This window comes from Aquarana catesbeiana, linkage group LG13 (assembly GCF_042186555.1).
Source record: "Aquarana catesbeiana isolate 2022-GZ linkage group LG13, ASM4218655v1, whole genome shotgun sequence".
Taxonomy (NCBI): domain Eukaryota; kingdom Metazoa; phylum Chordata; class Amphibia; order Anura; family Ranidae; genus Aquarana; species Aquarana catesbeiana.
The window spans coordinates 184,310,126-184,334,099 of record NC_133336.1 but is presented as its reverse complement, the minus strand read 5'-3'; positions in this window follow the sequence as shown (position 1 = coordinate 184,334,099).

Genomic DNA, 23,974 nt, shown 5'->3' with positions numbered 1-23,974 from the left:
TGGGTACAACCAGCCTGTCGGATTTTACATGCAACCATTGTCAGGGGCTGTTATATAATAATCACTGTGGGGATGGCTTGCCCTAACCCCCTGACAGGAGAACACAATGGGAGGGAGGGATTCCCCCATCAACACTGACTGAGTTGATGGAGGAATTGAGCAATTTTCTTTTCTACAACCCATGGTTGCAGGAAAGAAAATCACTCCGTCTATGGCTGGCCTTAGTAAGTAATTGAAACCAGTAAGAGCCATCTGCCATGATTCCTGACACCTTGGGAGAGTGGAGTGTTCATTCCCAACCTTGTGGTGCTCAACTTCTCCTGTTACATATTATCAGAAAAATACAAACTCCATCAGGAAGAATGTAGGTACACAGCTGCAAGAGCAGGGGATTAAGGTTCTAGATTGTACTCTGCACCATGTACAGTTGCCTCCTTATGCTTAAGGAGATTATAGTCTAATGCCCTGGTGCCCAACCTGCAGCCTGAGGAGCACGTAGTGGCTCTTTGGTACTTGTTGTGTGGCACTTGGAGTCAAGCAGTCTGTATTGGGAATGGAAGCATTTCTTTGTTAAGGGGGTAATAGTACTGATCTTTACTAGGCTCTTGTATCATGTCCACAACCTCTCACTTTCTTCTTCAGCATATCCCCAATCACCAACATAACCAATAACATGTCCACAGTCTCTGACCATCATTTTGGCTAGTATGTTTGCAGTCATTAACCATCCTTTCCAGGACTACATGTAATGAACTTTATATGGAGCTCCTTGGTACTTATTGTGTGGCTGTTGAACCTCATCAGTCTAAAGTGGGAGTGAAAGTATTTCTTTGTTAAGAGTGATAGCAGTGATCTTTACTAACCTCTCGTATCACATTCCCAGTCTCCCTCTTCTTCAGAATTTCTCAAGTCTCCAATCTAACCTGTAGCATGCCATAGTCTCTGACCATTGTTTGCTCTAGACCAGGGATATGCAATTAGCGGACCTCCAGCTGTTGCAGAACTACAAGTCACATGAGGCATAGCAAGACTCTGACAGCCACAAGCATGACACCCAGAGGCAGAGACATGATGGGACTTGTAGTTTTGCAACAGCTGGAGGTCCGCTAATTGCATATCCCTGCTCTAGACCAGTAATTCTCAACCCTTTTAAGATCAGGGCATGGTAAATTCTCCCAAAACCTTCCATGCCCCAGCAGTAAAAAAAAAAGGTTTTACTCACACAAAAAAAGTTTGGGAATGCAACCTAGCATTGAAATGTTGGAATGGGGCTAGTTGTCTCTATGGGGGAATGGAGGTTGTGGGTTGGAGGACTCTGCAACAGACCTGGTGGCCCTGTAGGGGATGAAGTTTCTGGAGGGGTTGTTGGGCACTGTGGGGGGTTGAGGGGCCACTGTGGGACACCACTGGAGGTTGGGAACACTATGAAGGTCTGGAGGTTCTGCAGTAAGCTGGGGAGCACTGTGGAAGGCTGGGTGGTACCATGGAGCCTGAGTTCTCTTGAGGGGCCTTAAGACACTTTGGGCCACTATGGGAAGTTGAGTGGCTCTACAGAAGCTGTGAGGAACTGTGCAAGGTTAAGAGATTTGCAGCTGTCTGGATGCCCAGATGAAGGGAGGCCATTGCCTGGCAGTGCTCCATGGCCTGGTGGTTGAGAACCACCACTCTAGTATGTCTTCAGTTGTCAACAGTCCTTTCTAACATTACATAAAATAAGCATTATTTGTGAACCTGTGGTGATGTTGGGGGCCCCAGTTGATGACGCCTGTATCCCCATTGTTGACAACCCTTAGACCAATGTCTCTGACACAGGCACCCAGCATGGGCCATTTAGGTGGAAACCAATGAAACTACCAGTACATTTTTGGAGTTTCCAAAAGATTCTTAACATTTTTTATAAATCTGCAAAAGGGAAAGACATTTCAAATAGAAATACTTATAGCACGGGGGGTTTCTTTATCTGAATCAAAGTAATAGTTGTTGTTCAGGTTTGTAATGTATACTGCAAAATGTTTTGTTTTTTGCTTTGTAGCACACTTCCCTAAAATATATGAGAATCACAGCATGGTTCCCTTACTTGGGTAATTTTGTCATTTCCAGACAGCCACAAATTTCATTACATCATAGAAGTCGTTCTGTCTTCCTCTCTCTCAAGCATCCCATATCAGCATTCGCTCCAAATTCTGTGTATGACAGTCATTATGGAAATCACCTTCTACGAAACGAAATGAAGACGTTGCCAACACATACTGTGTCAAGCTGATAGACAGAAATATTTTTTAAAAATCAGATCTAGTAAAACATAAAGCAGAACTATAGGCAGATATGAAATGCACAAATTGATGTAGCTATACACTATATAATGTAATTTTAAAATGCAGTCTGCTGCTGCTTTTTCAATGTCCAATCAGCAGGCTGAAGTTGAGGAGAAGAGTGAGAGAGTGCTGCATTTTTTGTTGTTGAATATTTATGCACAGAGATGGAGGGTGCAGGTTTTTGGGACCTTCCCTAATTTCAGGGGGGGAGGATCTGTGGCCTTTAGGTCTTTTTCCTCTCCCCAACTGGCATGGGAGTCTCAGCGAGACAGCCCACCACCAATGTCTTGGTGGAATGGCTTTGGCTGGTCCCTGACGAGTGGGGTCCATCTGGCTTTGGCCTAGGTAGATCATGAAATACCTTACCTCTTTGCTGCTTGGCCTTTTGGCTAAGACTACATGTAGTATCTGTTCTTATTAGTATCAAGTTGGGGCACCCCACAGTTTTTTCTACCTTATGGCTGGGATGATGGAGGCCCTGAGGGATCTTCCCATGAGGAAAAGAAACTGGAGCACCAACTGGGTACAACGGGGAGTAATTCCCTAGTGGAGGAACCCAAGGTGCCCAGTGCCTCCGTATTTGACTGTACTACCTTTTCTGGTCAGGGGCCTGGAAAGCAGAGAACCCTGTTAAGTGGTGCCCTGGAGGTGCGCTTAGTGATATAGGTTTGGGATCCTACTGTGAGAATGAGCACTAGACCACAACACCTTTTTTTGCACTACACCTCGTGGGCTAGGCCTTTTGACCAAGACTGGGGCAATTTTTGTTTCCAAGCTGCAAGGCCTAGCCATTGCACTGCACTGGCCCTGATTTATTTGCATATTTATTTTTCTCGCCATGTGTGTCGCCTGCACTTATGTTTGTGTTGCCTTTTCACTCAGGATGGAGAATGTGGGTCCTTGGGCCTACCCTGAAGTCTAGGGGGAGGATGTGTGGCCATTAGGTTCCTTTCTCCCCTGCTTTAGGTTATTTCTCTTCGGGAGAGCTCCTCACCTAGTACTTGGTGGTGGACTTCCAGTAATCATTAGGAGAGTTGTCTGCCAGGCCTTTTGGCTAGGTTGACCTGAGTGTGCCTTGCAACCCTGGGAGTTAGAGAGGGGTCCTTCTTCTTCCAGAGGTGGACCAGAGATGCATCCTAAGTGCACTTTTTTGGTCCATTTACTGGTGTTTAGCTTTTGCGCACCCACTGTGGGTTAAAAAGAAAAAATAGAATAACTTGCCCCTATGAGTGAATGTATTTTATTTATGTGATTGGAACTGCATTGCAATGCAATGTATTTAATGCAATGCAATGCACTGTGTCACAGTACAGGGTCAAATAGAGTACCTTACTCCTGTCAGGAGCCTTGTACTCCAGCGTTCAGGGTTTCAAGGTCCTTCCTCTTTGGAGCTTGGCTTATTTCTGTATCCTTGTGCACATTTTTTTATGTGCAGTGAGTTATGGTTTATTTTTTGTTTACTGGTGTTTGACAATCACTGCATTGGGGAGCTCCGTAAAAAAGGACAAATGTGGCATGCTGTTTAATTTTTGCCCCAGTCGCAAAACACAGCATTGAACTGTGCTCAGGTGGGTATTCGAGGGCAGGGCCGAGACAAAGGGTGGGCAGGAGGGGCAGCTGCCCTGGGCACTGTGGTATCATGTGTGGGGGGGGGGGCACCACAAGGAGATTGGGGGGAGGTGAATTGTGTTGGAAGGGGGAATTTGGGGGTGACGGGCATAGGTATTGTTCTAGAAGGGGAAATTTGGGGTGTTGCTAAGAGTGGTGATTTAGGGGGATTTGTGTTGGGAGGAGCGATGGGGGGAGAAGATTTGTGCTAGGAGGGGGGATTAGGGGGGAATTTGTGCTGGTAGGGGGGGATTTCAAGTGGGGGAGGGAAGAGTTTAGGGGTAAAGTATGTATGCTAGGAGGGGCATTTTTTCTGTGCTGAGAGGGAGAATTTCAGCAGGGGGGGGGGGGGATTTGTTCTGGGGGGAATTTATGCTTAGGGGGTAAGCATGGAGATTAGTGCTGTGTGTTTTTGTGAGGGGATTTTTGCTGACACATAAAGCTCATACATCTTGGGGGGGGGGGCGTAGTTTGGCATGTCTGTCCTGGGATCTAAATGACCTTGTCCCCCCACTGTTTGGGGGGCAGTGAATCTGTGGCTCCACCAACTCGTTTTACTGCCCGCATGTGTAAACAAGCGCTTACGTGCCTTAATCTGTGTATTTACCTATTTGCTTTGTTTAACCACTTGCCGACCGGCTCACGCCGATATACATTGGCAAAGTGGCACTGCTGCGCAAATCTCCGTACCCATACGGCGTCTCTTTTAAGATTCGTAGCAGGGGGACCCGAAGCACGTGGCCGGTGGGAACAACGATCTAGCTCCTCCTCTAGTCAGTCCCATCCCCCCACAATTAGAAACACCTCCCAGGGAACAAATTTAACTCCTTGATCGCCCCCTAATGTTAACCCCTTCCCTGCCAGTGACATTTACACAGTAATCAGTGCAATTTTATAGCACTGATCATTGTATAAGGCCCCTTTCACACTGGGGCGGGGGCGTTGTCGGTGGTAAAGCGCCGCTATTGTAAGCAGCGCTTTACCGTCGGTATTGGGCCGCTAGCGGGGCGGTTTTACCCCCCTGCTAGCAGCCAAGAAGGGGTTAAAACCACCGCAGAGGCGCTTTGCCGGCGGTATAGCCGCGCCATCCCATTGATTTCAATGGGCAGGAGCGGTATACACTCCGATCCTTCACCGCTCAGAAGATGTTGCTGGCAGGACTTTTTTTCCCGTCCTGCCAGCGCACCGCTCCAGTGTGAAAGCCCTCGGGGCTTTCACACTGGAATTAAAGCAGCGGCACTTTCGGGTCGGTTTGCAGGCACTATTATTAGCGCAATAGCGCCTGCAAACCGCCCCAGTGTGAAAGGACCCTAAATGTCAATGGTCCCAAAAAAGTGTCAAAAGTGTCCTATCTGTCCGCTGCAATGTCACAGTCCCGAGAAAAATCGCTGATCGCAGCCATTACTAGTAAAAAAATTTAAAAATTTAAAAAATAATAAAAATGCCATAAATCTAGTCCCTATTTTGTAGACACTATAACTTTTGCGCAAACCAATCAATATACGCTTATTGCCATTTTTTTAACCAAAAATATGTAGAAGAATACATATCGGCCTAAACTGTTGAAGAAATTTGTTTTTAAAAAAAATTTGGGGGGATATTTATTAGAGCAAAAATTTAAAAATGTTTTTTTTTCAAAATTGACAGTCTTTTTTCTGTTTATAGCGCAAAAAATAAAAACTGAAGAGGTGATCAAATACCACAAAAAAAGCTCTATTTGTGGGAAAAAAAGCACGTCAATTTTATTTGGGTACAACTTTGCACGACCGCGCAATTGTCAGTTAAAACAACGCAGTGCCATATCGCAAAAAAATGGCGCGGTCAGGAAGGGGGTAAATCCTTCTCGGGCTGAAGTGGTTAAAGAAAGCCCGGAGCAAAGAAATAAAAATAATAAGCAAAGGGCGGGCATGACAGAGTTAACAGTGGAACATAGTTTGAGGGATGTTTATGTTAGAACAATTGGGATTGGTAGGTTATTAGGAAGGGGTGGAGCAAAAATTAACTGAACAGGGGGCAAGGTCCCTTCCCAGCTCAGTTGGTCTGGAAGAGAGAGCTTGCAGCATGGCCGCTGTGAATCCCTGTTTGCAAGATTGAAGGCCGGGACTGCGTCCAGGGGACCTGGATGGCTTGAGAGCAGCCTGGATGCGGCGCTGGGTGACAGTGCCTCAGCGGCCATTTCAGCGGTGGGTGAGTCGGTGCGAGCGCGGCGGTCCAGGCCGCCAGGCTCGTTTCTCCCCGGATCCCCCTCTACTCCTCCCTCCCAGGGTGCAGAGTCAGAAGCTCCGTGCGGGTCGGCCGGTTTCTGGGCCGCCCGCGAAGCGCGCGGTGGCGCAGGAAAGGGGGGGGTTCGCTCCCAGCCAGATCCCTCTATCCCCCTCCCTCCCAGAGAGCAGAGACAGCAGGTTCGGGCAGGGAGGCCGGTTTCTGGGCCTCCCGCGAAGCGCGCGGCGGCACATGAGGTGGGGAGAAGGGGGGGCAGAGGCCATCAGTCCGTGGAGCATCCAGGAGTAGCGCCAGCAGTTCCAAGGCGGATGCTGGGCCTAGCGAAGATGGAGCAGGGAGACAGGCCCCTGGCGTTTCCACAGCAGGGGCGGGGCTTCAGCATGGGAGAATGGCAGCAACGGCACCCAGGCACCCCAAAGCTGGGGCTGGGGGGCACGTAAGAGGGGAGGGAGAGAGGACAGAAGCGGGCAGTGGCCTGGTGCGGCACTGTGGGATAGATGTCATTGGGCCCATAAAAAAGCGACCCACAAATCAGTGGGTGAATCCGGCGCTCGGAGGAGGAGCTCTGTAGGACCGCGGATCCCCGGCGGCCAGGGAGGTGTCTGCTGGAGGACTGTCGGCCACTGAAGCGGAGATAGGAGAAGACCGGTCAGAAGGAGAGCTGTCGCAGTCGGATGACGATGGGCAGCAGGGACGTCATGCTGCAGTGGAGACGGGACTTTCGGCTGGTGGGACCCTTCCCAGGCATCTCGGTAAGTCCATGTTTATTCCTTCACGTGTTGTTGGTAATCTTGTGGGGGAGGGGGGCGAGATTAACAGTGGGGGTCAGGGAGCAGCGGGGCAGTCGGATGCGACTGTGCCTCCCACTCCGGCCGCGTGGGCGGTTGGCCGCGCTACGGCGGAATTGGGGTTGCAGGAATTCTGAGCAGGTTTGAAGGATTTAGTAAAAAATTTGAGCTGGGGACAATTGGGATTCAGTTTCCTGCGGCGGTGGGTGGATCCTGGGGTCGGGGGGCAAGGGTCGGGTGGTCAACGGGCTCGGGGACTCCCCCCGTGCCTGCTACGGAACAAGCGGCGCCCGCGACGGAGGTCGCTGGGGTGGCAGTGCAGGAGGTGGTGCCTAAGCCGCCGGGGGGGGGGGGGGGGGACAGGGGAAGGGGCGAAAAAACAAGATTTGGTGAGACTGGCAGATGCAGAAAAATGTGAGGTTTAGGTGGGTTTTGAGGGGCCCATCGGAGCGCACCTAAAACCTGAAGTTCAGGAAAAATTAGGAAAGGGGAATACGTGGAGATTTTGGCGCTCCTACCGCTGGTAAAATGTAACTTAGATAGGGTTAAGCCGGAGGATAACAAGAAGGAGGACAAGGAGAAAAGGAGGTAGAGGCTTATCCCCAGGACTTTTGCGAATTGGCTGCAGGCCGTTGCAGTATTGGCAAGTGTTATTGGGGAAAAGAACCCAGAGCAATGCTCGTCATTGTTTGGGCTATTTGGACGCTATAGGTGTGGCATTCAGAGTTACAGGGGAACAGCTTGGCTGCGGTATGACGAGCAGTTTTTAGGCAGCGGAGGGCTATACGCCTGTCCTTGAAGTGGGATCATAAGGACATCAGCTTATGGATGCGCCTTATGACCTCGGCTAGGCCGACGGCTCTGTTGTTTCAAGGGGTGGCAGTTTAATAAGGGTTCCTGTAGATTTGGGGGGTCGTGCAAGTACAAGCACGAAGGTTCAGGTTGTGGAGGGGGACACACGGTGTCCCGGGGTTTTTAAACAAGGAAAGGGCCGTACTGGCGACCCTGGGGGAAAAAGGGGAGAACGCCGGTGAAAGTGGCAAAGATGCAACCTTTCCTAGATAGATACCCAGACAGGGAGGCAGCGCGGTTACTTGGTCGGGGATTTGTGGAGGGTTTTAGAATCCCTTCACGTTTAATGGATACTCCCCCGCTGTCATGCAATTTGCGGTCAGCCTTACAACATGCTGACATGGTTTAGGAGAAACTGGGGAAGAAAATTTTGTTAGGCCTTCCTTCGTTGCCAATATCGGATTTGGTAATGGCACCGCTAGGCGTTGTGCCGAAGAAAGAGCCTAACAAATTTAGGCTTATTCAGAATTTTTCCTACCCTAAAGGGGGTTCGGGGAATGATGCCATCGACCCAGAGGTCTGCGTGGTCTCATATACGTCGTTTGATGCAGCGGTAGTTTGGGTGTATGGGCGGGGGGCACTTAGGGCGATAGCTGACATAGCATCGGCTTTTCGTTTGCTACCGGTTCACCCGGAGAGTTTTTCGTTTGTTGTTGGCAGTAGGAACACTACGTAGATTGCTGGCTACCTATGGGGTGTTCTATATCCTGCGCGTTGTTTGAACAGTTTAGTTCCTTCCTAGAGTAGGTGGTGAGTGACGTCGCGGGAATAAATTCAATCATTCACTATTTGGACGATTTCCTTTGCGTGGGCCCTCCCAAGTCAGAAGTTTTGTGCGGTCCTGTTGGCTACGCTGGAACATGTTGCAGATAAGTTTGGTATTCCATTGGCCCCAGAGAAGACTGAAGGTCCACGGACGGTGTCGAGTTTCTTAGGCATCATGTTAGACATGGAGTGCAGGCTGCCGGAAGATAAGCTGACGGCTTTGCAAGCAGAGATTCAGGGAATAATGGGATTTCGCAAAGTACGGCTGCGCACCCTGCAATCCTTATTTGGTAAGTTACATTTGGCGGGTCGCATTTTGCCCATGGCAAGGGTATTTTGCAGGCGGCTGTCGGCAAGTACGGCAGGGGTTACGTCCCCCAAGCACTATGTGCGCTTGGTGAAGGCTCATAGAGAAGACCTGTAGGTACGGCACACGCTCCTGGCTAATTTTAATGGCAGTGCGTTGTGGATGTCAGGGCCAGTTAGCAATTTGGATCGGGAGCTGTACACAGATGCGGTGGTTTCTGCGTTTTTTTGGAGCCTTCTTCCAAGGTAAGTGGAGTGCAGGGCCTTGGCCTCAGTCGTGGAAGGAGGCAGGTTTAGTAAAGAACATGTTACTGTTTGAACGGTTCCCTGTGGTATTAGCAGTGGAGTTGTGGGGGGAATCTTTCAGGAATTTGAAAGTTAGATTTCACGGGGACAACCTGGGGGTGGTACAAGTAATTAACAAGGTTTCAGCTGCATCACCGCCGGTGGTAAGGTTGCTCAGACACCTTGTATTGCGCTGTCTGGCAGCGGAATGTGTGCATCTATGCTGTGCACCTCTCTGGTGTGGAAAATGTCATTGCTGATGCACTATCTCGCTTTCAGTGCGACAGATTGCGGGAGTTGGTACCAGGGGCGGAGCAGAACGGGGTCCCTTGTCCCGAGCGGCTGTGGAGGATGGCCTTGGAAGAGTAGCGGGATGGATTAGACAGTCAGTGAGCGAGGCGACGTGGTCAGCTTACAACAGTGTATGGCAGGATTGGGTATCAATGCTGCAACAGGTGGTGGAAGGCCATGAGGAACAAGATTTCTGGTTGTTGGTTTTTTGTATTTTGTTTCCCGGAATCTGGAGGAGGGGGTGTCGGTGTCTGGGTTGAAAAAGAAGTTGGCAGGCCTGGCGTTTTGGTTAAAACTTCAAGGTTTATCTGACTTTACTAAGGAATTTTGGGTTGGGCAGGCATTGAAGGTTTACTGGCGTTCTAAGTTGGGGAGGGACGCTAGGCGCCCGGTTTCGTTCGAGCTATTAGGTAGGACAGTGGCGCAGTTAGACGTTACTTGTTCGTCAGGTTATGAGGTAGTTTTGTTTAAGGTGGCATTCGCCTTGGCGTTTTTCGGGGCGTTTCGAATTAGCGAATTAGTCAGCCCCTCTAAAAAGAAAAATGGGGGATTGGGTGTAATGGATGTCAGTTGTGGGGAGGACAGATTGTCCATATTGGTTACAAAATCTAAAACGAATCAGCGGGGCAAGGGAATAACGGTGCAGGTTTTTTTTTTTCACTGCCAGGTTCTCCCTTGTGCCCAGTACAATTGGTGCGGGGGGTTTCTTGCCATACGCCCGGGGGGGTGGGGTGGTCCCCCCTTTTGGTACATCAGGATGGGTTGTCGTTATCGCATTTTTCAATTCATTGAAATTTTCAATAAATGTTTAAGGCACTTGGTTTGGGGGATCAAAAAAAAAAAAAAAAAAATTTTTTCCCATTCCTTTAGGATAAGGGTGGCTACGAGTACATTGAAAAGATTATATGTGTTGGGGTGTCTATCTGATTTATTGGGGGGTTTGTTTTTTTTTTTTTTTTTGTTCTTTTCTTTCAGGTCAAATGCAGTGCCTGGTCTGGACAGTGGGCCACCCCTATATGTGTTGGGGGGCGAGGAGAGGTGATGCCAGAAGGGATGGGAGACAGTTGGGGTTTTTTCCAGACAGGAAGCCTGTCTCCGGTGGTTGGGGGGCCTGGTATGCTATGGGGTAGAACGGTGTCGTAGGTGTGTAGATTTGCACGTATGGATAGGCCTCTTGACGGGTGGGTGTTACATGTTGGCAGCAATGATCTGGGGCTCAGGTCAATGTTAGATTTGGTGCGAGACATCAAGTTTGATTTTGGCAACTTAGGATGGCTTTTCCACACATGTTGATTGTGTGGTCGGACATAGTGGCACGTACTACATGGAGGTTGGCGAGGTCGGTGGACAAGGTTAACGGGGCCCGTAAGATGGTTAACAAGGAAGTCAGTGGTTTCGTGGTCAGGAATGGTGGGTTGGCTATCAGGCACATGGTGTTAGAGGTGGATACATGGCGTTACTTGCGGAGAGATGGGGTACACCTGAACGATGTGGGTTTTGGGAATACAGGATGGGATAAAGCGAACATTGAGGGTTTGGCAGGGCACACAAGGGTAAGGCTTTACCCTGGTGTGTGCTGTGGCGTGATGTTGGTCTTTGCGGGTGAAGGATTAAACCCGAGTTATGGTAAAGTTTGGGACCCATCAGTAGTATGAGGCCCGTTGGTGGTATTCCAGCTAACGGAGGTTTTAGCTGGAATTGGTTATTGGGTGCACTGCGGTCAATTGGTTTGTTGTCTCCGAGCTAGCATGTCAGCTGGAGGCCTATTTTAGTTAAGGTACCGCAGTGCCTGATTGGATCGAGTTTAAGATTGGTGGGTTTTTCCCTGCAAAGACCAACGGGAGTATTTAACTGATATGTCAGGTGTTTTTATACAGTTACGTTAAGTTGATATTGAAATTAATTTTATTGGTTATTATTAATAAAGATAATTGGCTGCTACGGCCAATATTTTACTCCAGATGGGTGTGGTCTCAATTATTTGGGGTAAATAGGGATGGGGGTACGTAGCAGGTTTAAAGGGTGTGATATTAAAGGGAAACTAGATACATCTGGTATACAATAGTCAAGAAAGCCCGGAGCAAAGAAATAAAAATAATAAGCAAAGGGCGGGCATGACAGAGTTAACAGTGGAACATAGTTTGAGGGATGTTTATGTTAGAACAATTGGGATTGGTAGGTTATTAGGAAGGGGTGGAGCAAAAATTAACTGAACAGGGGGCAAGGTCCCTTCCCAGCTCAGTTGGTCTGGAAGAGAGAGCTTCCCACCCTCCCTCCCTAAAATTGGTAAGTATGGTCTATATGGATTTTGTTGGTACAATTTCAAATGTTGGAATGTCGTGGCAGTGGCGTGATGTTGGTCTTTGCGGGTGAAGGATTAAACCCGAGTTATGGTAAAGTTTGGGACCCATCAGTAGTATGAGGCCCGTTGGTGGTATTTCAGCTAACGGAGGTTTTAGCTGGAATTGGTTATTGGGTGCACTGCGGTCAATTGGTTTGTTGTCTCCGAGCTAGCATGTCAGCTGGAGGCCTATTTTAGTTAAGGTACCGCAGTGCCTGATTGGATCGAGTTTAAGATTGGTGGGTTTTTCCCTGCAAAGACCAACGGGAGTATTTAACTGATATGTCAGGTGTTTTTATACAGTTACGTTAAGTTGATATTGAAATTAATTTTATTGGTTATTATTAATAAAGATAATTGGCTGCTACGGCCAATATTTTACTCCAGATGGGTGTGGTCTCAATTATTTGGGGTAAATAGGGATGGGGGTACGTAGCAGGTTTAAAGGGTGTGATATTAAAGGGAAACTAGATACATCTGGTATACAATAGTCAGGGGTTTTCTACGCTACAGTGGCCATAGATGAGCCCTGCCCAATCCAATTGTGTTCGAAAGCTGATCAGTCGATGCACTAATTACATCAGTTTGCTGAACCCTTGCCTCTTCCTATTGACAAACCTAGTGCTAAGGTTCCTTGGCATGTCTACTTTAATGGGCATTGTTTCATATTTTTTTAAATACTTAACTTGTAACTTACACTGAATATAAAGCTTGAATTTCAGCCGATTTCTGTGAATCCAAAGGCACAGCTCGACTGGGAAATAGAAGGAACTGGGTAGAAAAAAAAGTTGGTGGAACAGTGACTGCAGTTAATCACATGCAGTCACTGTTTGGGTACTTTGAAAGCTGCAGGTGTCAGCAGTCACAATACAATAGCTGGCAGCAGGAGATTTCGTCCTCCATGCTGTTTAGCGTGGATGGGTAAATCTATGGCATCTTTACTGGCATGGCCAGCTTTAACAGGTAAGCTATTTGAAGGAATAAAACTGGTCAATTAAAAGCATCTGAGAATGATACAATTGTTTGTGATTATTATTTTTATTGTTCTTATTATTATAATACACAATTTATATAGCACCAACAGTTTGCGCAGCGCTTTACAATGTAGAGGGGGGACAGCACAAGTACAATACAGTTCAATACAGAAGGGACAGGAGGGCCCTGCTCATGGAGCTTACATTCTAAAGGGAGGGAGGAGGTGGTACAACAGATAATAGCTGCGGGGGATGGTTTGATGGGGGTGGCTCGGGTACAGTTCTTAGGTGGGTGTGGTATAGGCTTCTCTGAATAAATGAGTTTTCAGGGATCTCCTAAAGGTGGACAAGGTAGGGGCTGATCAGACATACCGGGGCAGGGAGTTCCAGAGGATGGGAGAGGCTCTAGTGAAGTCCTGTAGGCGAGCATGGGAGGAGGTAACAAGGGAGCTAGAGAGCAGGAGGTCCTGGGAGGAGAGGAGGGGACGATTTGGGCGATATCTGCAGATGAGGTTGGTGATGTAGCTGGGGGCAATGTTTTGGATGGACGGTTAGTGAGGTGTATGAGTCTAGCAGCAGAATTCATAATAGACTGATGGAGGGATAGCCTGTGTAAGGATAGGCCATTAGGGAAAGAGTTGCAGTATTCAAGGCAGGAAATAACCAAAGAGTGGATAAGTTGCTTTATGGTGTCGTACATCAGGAAGGGGCGAATTCTGGAGATGTTACAGAGGTTAAGGCGGCAAGATTTAGCCAGTGATTGGATGTGGGGGCTGAAGGAGAGGTCAGAGTCAAGGATTACACCCAGCACCCTGACATGTGTGGAGGGACCAATGGCTATGCTGTTGATCATACTGGCAATAAGGGGACCGGAAGGAGGAAATATACCAAGCTCAGTTTTAGAAAGATTGAGTTTGAGAAAGTGGTGTGACATCCATACCAATATGTCATTCAGTAAGTTTGTGATCCATGAGGAGATTGAGGGGGTGAGTTGAGGAGTGGAGAGATAGATCTGGGTGTCGTCAGCATAGAGGGGGTATTGGAAGACATTGGATGTTATCAACTGGCCAAGGGAAGAGGTATAGAGAGAGAATAGGAGAGGCCCAAGGACGGAGCCTTGGGGTACCCCAACAGAAATAGGAAGAGGAGCGGAGGAGATGGAGTTGTAAGTGACACTGAAAGTGCACTGAGATAAGTAGGAGAACTTGTGATCATATGGTTTTAGTCAGAAGTGAAATTCTCTAAGTTAAAATAGTTCATGTTACATAATCAGTTTATGCAGTAATAATTCTGAGAAAAAAGATGTTAGCTGTGGTACAGTGACAGCTGAGTTGGTAACCACATGTGATGTTTTTATATTGACTTCCTTGGCAGATGCCTACAAAAGAGTCTGACGTCAGTATTATATAGATCACGAGAAGATGGAGTGTTTGTCCTTGTTTTTATTTCTGATTGCTTTATTCACCAGATGTCAAGATACCCCATCGTTCCTTACTACCGCACTTTGTCAGTGGAGTATAAGAACAATATGGCTGTCATTTGGGCTCATCACAGGGTTTTTATTGGGGTCATTTTTAATATTTGAGGGTGGCAATTCACAGGCTGCCCCAGATGGAAAAAGTTTTCAAATTGAGAAAATTTGATGGGTCCTTTCTACTCATGTCCGCATTTTATAGATCAGTGTTTCTCAACTCCTGTCCTCAAGGCGCCCCAACAGGTCATGTTTTCAGGCTCTCTATTATTTTGCACAGGTGATTTTATCAGTTTCACTGCCTTGGTAATTACCACAGATGTTTCATCTGAGGGAAATCCTGAAAACATGACCTGTTGGGGCGCCTTGAGGACTGGAGTTGAGAAACACTGATATAGATCATGAGAAGATAGAGTGTTTGTCCTGGTTTTCATTTCCGATTGCTTTATTCCCCAAATGTCAAGATACCCCATCGTTCCTTACTACTGCACTTTGTCAGTGGAATATAGAAACAATATGGCTGTCATTTGGTGCTCATCACAGGGTTTTTATTGGGGTAATTTTTAATATTTGAGGGTGGCATTTTATAGGCCTTTCCTAGATAGAAACAGAACTTTCCAAATTGGGAAAATTTGATTGGTCCTTTCTACTCACGTCAGTATCCTCCACCCCACCATCAACTATTAAACCCGGTACTGATCACTATCCAACCATTACACATACCTTACAAAGCCAATAATCTCTGATTTTTGTTGCCACCTACTTCACCAACAGAAGCCATGCATATTTTGGATCTAGGGCAGCCATTCCTAACAAGAGTTTCTCCAGAGTTGGATAGGGGTTCCTTGAGCTGTTGCTGATTGATCTATCATCTGATGGTGTTCCGAGGCCAATGCCACTTGGCAAAGCCAAAAGTATGACCCAAATTATATATTTAGCTGACTGTAAGGGTGGCATTCTGACAAGCATTGTAAGAAGAACATTTTTCCCACTGACCACCAGTGACTTGGTTTTAGCAGATATTCCCCTAGATCAGGGGTAGGCAACCTTTTGAGCACAGTGTGCCGAAACATGTTTTCAAAGAAATTTTAAAACAAAAAAAATAAAAATAAAATAAAAAATAGATTTTTTTATAAAGTAAATGCTGTAAACTACTTGAGTAGTGAGATATTAACATCCTGCACTCTCACGCCTCAGATCAGCCCCAATTCCTGCAACTCCACACCTCAGATCAGCCCCAATTAATGCACTTTCACACCTCAGATCACTGTCCCCCCTGCTCTTCTGCCCCACCACTGTAATGCCTGGTACACACGGTCGGATTTTCCTACAGAAAATGTTAGATGGGATCTTGTTGTCGGAAATTCCGCCCGTGTGTAGGCTCCATCAGACATTTTCCGTCGTAATTTCCGTCACACAAAATTTGAGATCTGGATCTCAAATTTTCCAAAAACAAAATCTGTTGTCGGAAATTCCGATTGTGTGTACACAATTCCGATGCACAAAGTTCCACACATGCTCGGAATCAAGCAGAAGAGCAGCACTGGCTATTGAACTCATTTTTCTCGGCTCGTCGTACATGTTGTACGTCACTGCGTTCTGGACGTTCGGAATTCCCGACAAGATTTGTGTGACTGTGTGTATGCAAGACAGGTTTGAGCCAACATCTGTCAGAAAAAAACATGGATTTTGTTGTCAGAATGTCTGACCGTGTGTATGGGGCATTACCCCCCTGCACATCTGCCCCACCACTGTAAGCCCCTGGACATCTTCCCCACCACTGTAACCCCCTGCATATCTGCCCCACCACTGTAACTCCCTGCACATCTGCCCCACCACTGTACTACCCTGCTCATCTGTCCCACCACTGTACCCCCCTGTACATCTGCCCCACCTCTATAACCCCCTGCTCTTTTGTCCCACTACTGTAATCCCCTGCTCATCTGCTCCACCAGTGTACCCCCTTCTCATCTGCCCCACCACTGTAACCCCTGCACATCTGCCCCACCACTGTACTACCCTGCACATCTGTACCCCCCTGCTCATCTGTCCCACCACTGTAACCCCCTGTACATCTGCCCCGCCACGCTCTTCTGTCACACCACGGTAACCCCCTGCTCATCTGCTCCACCAATGTTTCCCCTTTCTCATCTGCCCCACAACTGTACCTCCCTGCACATCTGCAACACCGCCGTACTCCCATGCTCTTCTGTCTCACTGCTGAACCATCTTCTCATCTGTCCTAAAACTGAACTTATCTGCTCATTTGCCCCACTACTGTAACACCCCTTGTCATCTGCCCCGACCACAGTACCTCGTGCATATATGTCCCACCACTGTTCCCTCTGCTCTTCTGCCCACTGATGTAAACCCCTGCTCATCTGTCCCACCGATGTACGTCTTTTCTCTTCTGCCCCACCACTGTACACCCATGTACATCTGCCCCACCTCTGTACCCCTCCTGCTCATCTTTCCCACCACTGTAACCCCCTTCTCATCTGGCCCAACACTGAACCCCCCTGCTCATCTGTTCCACCACTGTAACCCCCTGCTCATCTGCCCTATTACTGTACCCCCCCTTTTCTGTCCCACTGCTGAACCCCCTTCTCATCCCTCCCACCACTGTACCTCCTGCAAATCTGCACCACCACTGTACCCTCTTGCTCTCCTGTCCCACCACTGTAACCCCCCTGCTCATCTGCTCCACCGATGTACCCTCTTCTCATCTATGATATGTGTGATATGCAGGGTGGTGAAAGGAAGCAGAGATGAGACACATCTACCTGTCCCGGCACACTCATCCTGCTGATCCACCTCTCGCATCCAGCCCACGTGCTTGTATGTGATGTATGTGATGTATGGGGTGTATGGGATGTATGGGATATATGGGATATATGTGATGTATGTGATGTCACATACAAGCATCTGGAATGGATGCGCAATGATGAGCTCAGGTCAGGGGCATTTTCTGAAAGCAGTGGATCATAAGTTGGGCCCCGCAGCTGAGAGAAAGTGGTTGGGTGTGATTTTCATTGCGCTGAATACTGGCTGTAGCTTAAAGGGACACAGAGTGCCGGGGTTCAGTAGTAAGTGACGCAAAGGTTCAGGAATAACTTCACCAAAGTTCCCAGAAGCTCAACAGTAATTCCACAAACTGTCACCTGATTGTGGTTTTCTCAATCACAGTGAAATCCCTTCTTTCTGAGATTGGTAGTAGCAACCAATCCAGTCATCTTCCTCCAGATGGTGGGCGGAGCTAGCAGAACTGTGATTGGATTTAGCAGTGGCCAATGACAGTCCTCCTCCTCCTGGGACCACCCCCCTACCAGAACTGCACCCAATCTCTTCCCCATCACAAAAGCTGACGATCGCAGCTACAGCAAAGTTGGAGAACCAAACAATGTTTCCCATCTTTTGCAATGTGTGGGAGCACAGTGCCTCCCCCTCAGTGCAGGTGCGGCATGGGGAATTCTGAAATTGGAATGTATTAGTGTATCACTGTCACTTCCCTGCGCTGCTCTGCTGATGGGGAGGGAGTCGAGTGCCGGCAAAAGAGGCTTTGCGTGCAGATCAAAAGTATAGATCTAACCCAGTGTTTCTCAACTCCGGTCCTCAAGGCGCCCCAACAGGTCATGTTTTCAGGATTTCCATTATTTTGCACAGGTGATTTTATCAGTTTCACTGCCTTAGTAATTACCACACCCGTTTCATCTGAGGGAAATCCTGAAAACATGACCTGTTGGGGCACCTTGAGGACTGGAGTTGAGAAACACTGATCTAACCACTAGACCAAAGAGATGCAACTGAGGAGAAAAGAGGAAAAAAGGGACAGTCTGGAGACAACCGTACCTTAATTTTGCTGAGGTTCAGCAAAGGCTAATGAGGACCATGGTCCATGAGAAGCTCACTTCGATCTTCGAAGACTCCCATGCCAAGTTCTCAAAGGTATCAGACTGAAGAGTAAAATAAATACGCCACTGGCTTACTATAGCTTTTCCTGATAAAGGAGGTTATAGAAACATGGCTTAAGCCAGGAAATCTTATGAGTGGTGGCAGTTCCGAGGAAGGGGTCAACAGTGGGAACCTGTGGCAACAATGGCTATGATTATGTCTTTGGATGGCTGCAAATACCTGCAGCAGACACATGTTTTGACACATGGCCCACCAAAAAGGTAAATGTTAAACCTCTTCTTTTACAAAATGTACAGACTTCACTTTTGACCCTGTAGTGACAAGTATGGGCGTCCGCAAGGGGGCAAGGGGGTCAAGTGCCCCCCCTGGAATCAGGGATCAGATCAGGACTTACATTCAGCACAGTGGCGTCGCTATATGGGGGTGCATGGGGGGGGGGTGGCCTGCTCACGGGTACAACCCACCAGTGGGGTGATACCATCAAGGTTCTGTCCACCCCCCCATCAGTGCATTCCACCAGAGAACTCGGCAGTGCTGTGACAGGGGAAAGGCGAACTGCGGCTGTCAGAGGTTTCCCCTGCTCGCCCCTCCCCCCCTCTTTCTCCTGTCAGGGAGAACAGATGGCGGCTCTCACCAGGTTCCCCATCCAGCTTCCTGCTCGCTCTGTTCCTTCCCCATTGGCCACAATTTTTTTTTCTCTCTTGTCTGTCCCCCATCCTCCTTTCTGGGCGATACCCTGGTGGTGCACAGGAGGAGGTTGCACCTGACCTGACATCTTGTTGTTTCCTTTATGTGGACATCCACGTTTCCTTTTCCTTGCCTTGAGCATTTGATCTCCAGTGCATATAGCATCAAACACATGAGGTCAGTTTCTGATATTAATATATATGGATCTGTACTGATTGAACTGTTGTATACAATTGTATGACATTATATATATAATCATTATATTTTTGTATTAATCTCATAGATTGTTCATATTTTTATGGAAGCCTTTCAGCCCTCTCCCTTTTTTCCCTGAAGAAGACCCTCACTTCACATGTCGAAACACGTTGGATTTCATCTGTCTGGTTGGCAGTTGGTTTGGGCTTCTTCCATCCTTTTATGCTGCAATTTCATGTGTACTTTGATGTCATTATGTGTTTTAGCTTCTTTTTTGATATGATGTTAATTAATAAAAACTGTATTTTCTACTAAACATTTCTTTTTGAGTGTTCATGGTCCTTTAAAGTCCAGTTTTTTGAGGAAATTTTTCTTTCATATTTTGTACAAGGGATGTGGACCTGAACCTCGACTTTCCCATCCAATTAGACTTACCCACTTTTTGTCCTTCCCCTTTTGCCACAACGGAGGGCCAGTCAAAGGAGACTATGAGAGGAGAGCATCATGGGACATGTAGTTCCGAAGAATGGCAGCCACATTTTTCACAGGGAGGAGGCTACAACTCGATCAAGAGAGAGAGAGAGAGGTTGAGAGACTGCAGCCTGGGAAAAAGCTGAGGGAGTGAGTGCTACAGGACAAAGAAAGAGGCGCGTGATGGGCGGAAGCCAGAGAGAGATCCACGCTGCTCAGCGACACCAGAGAGAGAGCCACGCTGCTCAGTGCTACCAGAGAGAGAGAGCCACGCTTCCCAAAGCTACCAGAGAGAGAACCACGCTGCCCAGCGCCAGCAGAGAGAGAACCACGCTGCCCAGCACAAGCAGAGAGAGAGCCACACCGCCCAGCACAAGCAGAGAGAGCCACGCTGCCCAGCACAAGCAGAGAGAGAGCCACGCCGCCCAGCACAAGCAGAGAGAGAGCCACGCTGCTGCAGAGCATCACCAGAGAGAGAAAGGCTGGGACACTGCCAGGGTACAGACATGCTACATTACTGACCGTAGTAGCCCCAGGGAACCCAGAGTGAGCGATCATCCAGCCACGGGGATCACTGCTGCTGTTTCCCTGGGTCTGGTAAGAGGGCCTGTCGTCCATTATACATTACTGTTCCTAGGGGCTGAGCCCTTAGGAAGTCCCTAACATGTTATCCTGTAGCCCTAATACTGCCTCCAGGCCTTATTGACCGCAGCAATACACGCCAACAAGCTCCAATGCTGGGCTGCCAGCTTGGCTACTGGTATGAAAATAGGGGGGAGGATGACACCATGTTTTACCACACCAGAGCCATTAGGAAGTCCCTAACATGTTATCCTCTAGCCCTGATACTACCTCCAGGCCTTATTGACCGCAGCAATGCGCACCCACAAGCTCCAACGCTGGGCTGCCAGCTTGGCTACTCAATAGAATTGGGGGAGTTTGGGACTTTAAATGGGGCACAAGGCATGTGCCCCCATCCCGGGATCAGTAAGACAAAAAATAAAACACTTGGTACATATATATAGCATAATCAATTAACATGAGAGCTGGCAGCCAAATGAGTAATACAAGGTTAAGAATAAGTATGGCATATCCTGATATGAAGTTAGTAGTTAGATGTATAACTACATCCTTAAAGCCACATGCACCAAGTGTTTATCATGTACACATCTATCCATATGATGTTACCGCTCTATGCATACGTATATTACGATGTTACTTACTTATTGATTTCTGTATATGAATCTTACTATTATTCTGTATTTTGAATTTAGTATGCATACGTTCAATATGACAACACTTCATTATATGTTTTTCCATATGATGTTTACCATCTATATGCATTATATTTTTTACCTCAATAAAACTGACCACGTTTTCTACACAAAGTCTACCACCTCATTTAAAGTCCCAACTTCCCTTTTATTTTTTGCCAGCTTGGCTACTGGCCTGAAAATAGGGGGGAGGGTGACACCATGTTTTACCACACCAGATGACGCCAAACCTAGTGACACCACTGATTCACCAGCAGCGCCAGCAATTCACATGTGTATCCCTGGTCCCGTGCACCTTCATTCTGGGACAATACAGTGTCCCGGAGTGAAATAGAGGACACAGAACACCTTACTAACAGTTTTCCGGAAGCTCGGCACTGGTTGCTAGGGCCGCCCTGCCTGGCATCTAGCAACCAGTGACATCAGAATCAGAGTCTCAGTGAGGCCGAGTGGAGCAAGGCCTGCATCTAGTGCTGCACCCTGCACTGTATCCTGAGAATATCTCACTCTCTCCACCCACCTCCTCCTTCTCCAGCCGTGGAGCCCAGTGACTTGAAGGAAGCAGGGCAGGGAGGGACTGATCTTCTTCAGTCTCCACCCACCTTCTTCTCCGGTGCCCGCAACCCCGCCCACCGCCCGGCGGCATCGATTTGACTATCTCACAGATCCATACGATTCCAAGGCTGCCCATGCCCGCAGCGGCAGTGACCGACTTCTCCTCCTGCCCGCGACCCACCTGACTGTTGTTGAAGGACCCTGGACCACCATAACTCACCACCACTCTGGGATATCATTATTAGAAGGTGAGGAAATGGAATAAGATGGATAACTGGAAAAGAAGGTGACACAAGTCAGAGTCGGGCACTGTGACAGGGGGACAGGATAGTAATAATTAAAGTTGACAAGTGAAGTGGGGCCTGGGACTCAGTCTCTGACCATTGCAATGTTTTTTGTCTCTGTCTGGTGGTGCTTGTTTTAATCAATTTGTTAATAAAATAATTTTTTTCTATCGTTTTTGTATACCTCAGTGCCTATAAAGTCCAGTACCAATCCTTTCACCACTATATTCAATTTATGGGACGTGGCACTTCTTTATATATTATTTTTGGTATCCACAGCACCACTCTGTGGTGATACCCTATAATCATTTATTTCAATCTACTGTACTACGTCTGCAGTCTCTGACCATCTCCTGTACTATGTCCACAGTCTCTGGCCATCTCCTGTACCATGTCCACAGTCTCTGGCCATCTCCTGTACCATGTCCACAGTCTCTGACCATCTCCTGTACTATGTCTGCAGTTTCTGACCATCTCCTGTACCATGTCCACAGTCTCTGACCATCTCCTGTACCATGTCCGCACACTCTCTGAACATCTCCTGTACCATGTCCATAGTCTCTGACCATCTCCTATAATATGTCTGCAGTCTCTGGCCATCTCCTGTACCATGGCCACAGTCTCTGACCGTCTCCTGTACTATGTCTACAGTCTCTGACTGTCTCCTGTACTAGCTTGCCTGCTTACTGGAGCCTTCTTACAACTTCACTTGCCCAGCATGGACACCTGCCCTGCTGCTAGCAAGACTTACAGGCACTCATGCCACTCTATACTCCTGCTTCTCCTGTTTACACTATCAGGGGGCCCGCGTCAGAGGTGTAATAGAGGCCTTCCTCATCATATCAGGCTCTGCTACCAGGTACGTGATAAACCCTTGTTTTCTGTGGGGAAGCAGTGGTTGCTCTGCAGAAGTCCACCATGCCCCCTGCTGAGTCAGAAATAGCAGGGAGTATGCATTTTGCTAATTGCAAAGCTATAGATAAGACTCAGAAGGGGGTGTGGTGGACCTCTACTGAGAGATCACTGTTTCCACACTCTGCAGCTGCTGGCAGGGAGCAGACTTTTCTACTCAGGTTGTGGCTGCTATAAAAGAAAACTGTAAGACATTGAGCTCCTTTTTGTTTTAATTTGCTTGGAATATATTTAGCTGATTTTAACTGAAAGATCTATTGGACTTTAATATTGTGTAAAGGAGTCAGCCCAGAATTTAGATAAACATAAAGTCAAGACCAGCTCTTCTGTCTGGAAAACAACTCAAGAAACTAAACATGTGGACGTGTCTTTACATAGAAAACTGTCACTATTTTTGAGACCAGGCTTTTTTTAAACCCATGGCTAGGTACACTCAGGAAAACAAATAACAGGGATTACATTGACAAACACAGACACTTCCAAATGGCGGTCCAGAGACTGATCAGATAACGGTGTCTCTTATAGCACCAGATAACTATACAATGTCATCACTGATTTTTGGACTGTGGACAAATAGATATGAGGGTGACCTACAGAAAAAGTGGATGTTTATTGACTGCTTTTCTTTTCTTAGTGAGGGAATTATGGGAGTTTTCGGAAAAGTCTGCTCCCCTTAGCTGTCCTTTTTTTTTCTTTAATGGGAAACTACAGTGCCTTGAAAGAGTATTCATACACCTTGAAATTGTCCACATTTTGTCATGTTACAACCAAAAACATAAATTTATTTTATTGGTATTTTATGTGATAGACCAACACAAAGTGGCACATAATTGTGAAGTGGAAAGAAATTGATAAACGGTTTTTACATTTTTTTGCAAATAAATATCTGAAAAGTGTGGCGTGCATTTGCATTCAGCCCCCATTTACTCGGATACCCCTAACTAAAATCTAGTGGAACCGATTGCCTTCGGATGTCACCTAATTAGTAAATAGAGTCCACCTGTGTGTAATTTAATCTCAGTATAAATACAACTGATCTGTGAAGCCCTCAGAGGTTTGTTAGAAAACCTTAGTGAACAAACAGCATCATGAAGGCCAAGGAACACACCAGACAGGTCAGGGATAAAGTTGTGGAGAAGTTTAAAGCAGGGTTAGGTTACAGAAAAATATCCCAAGCTTTGAATATCACACAGAGCACTGTTCAACCTATCATCCTAAAATGGAAAGAGTATGGCACAACTGCAAACCTACCAAGACATGGCCGTCCACCTAAACTGACATGCCGGGCAAAGAGAGCATTAATCAGAGAAGCAGCCAAGAGGCCCATGGTAACTCTGGAGGAGCTGCAGAGATCCACAGCTCAGTTGGGAGAATCTGTCCACAGGACAACTATTAGTCGTGCACTCCACAAATCTGACCTTTATGGAGGAGTGGTAAGACAAATTGTTGGAAGAAAGCCATAAGA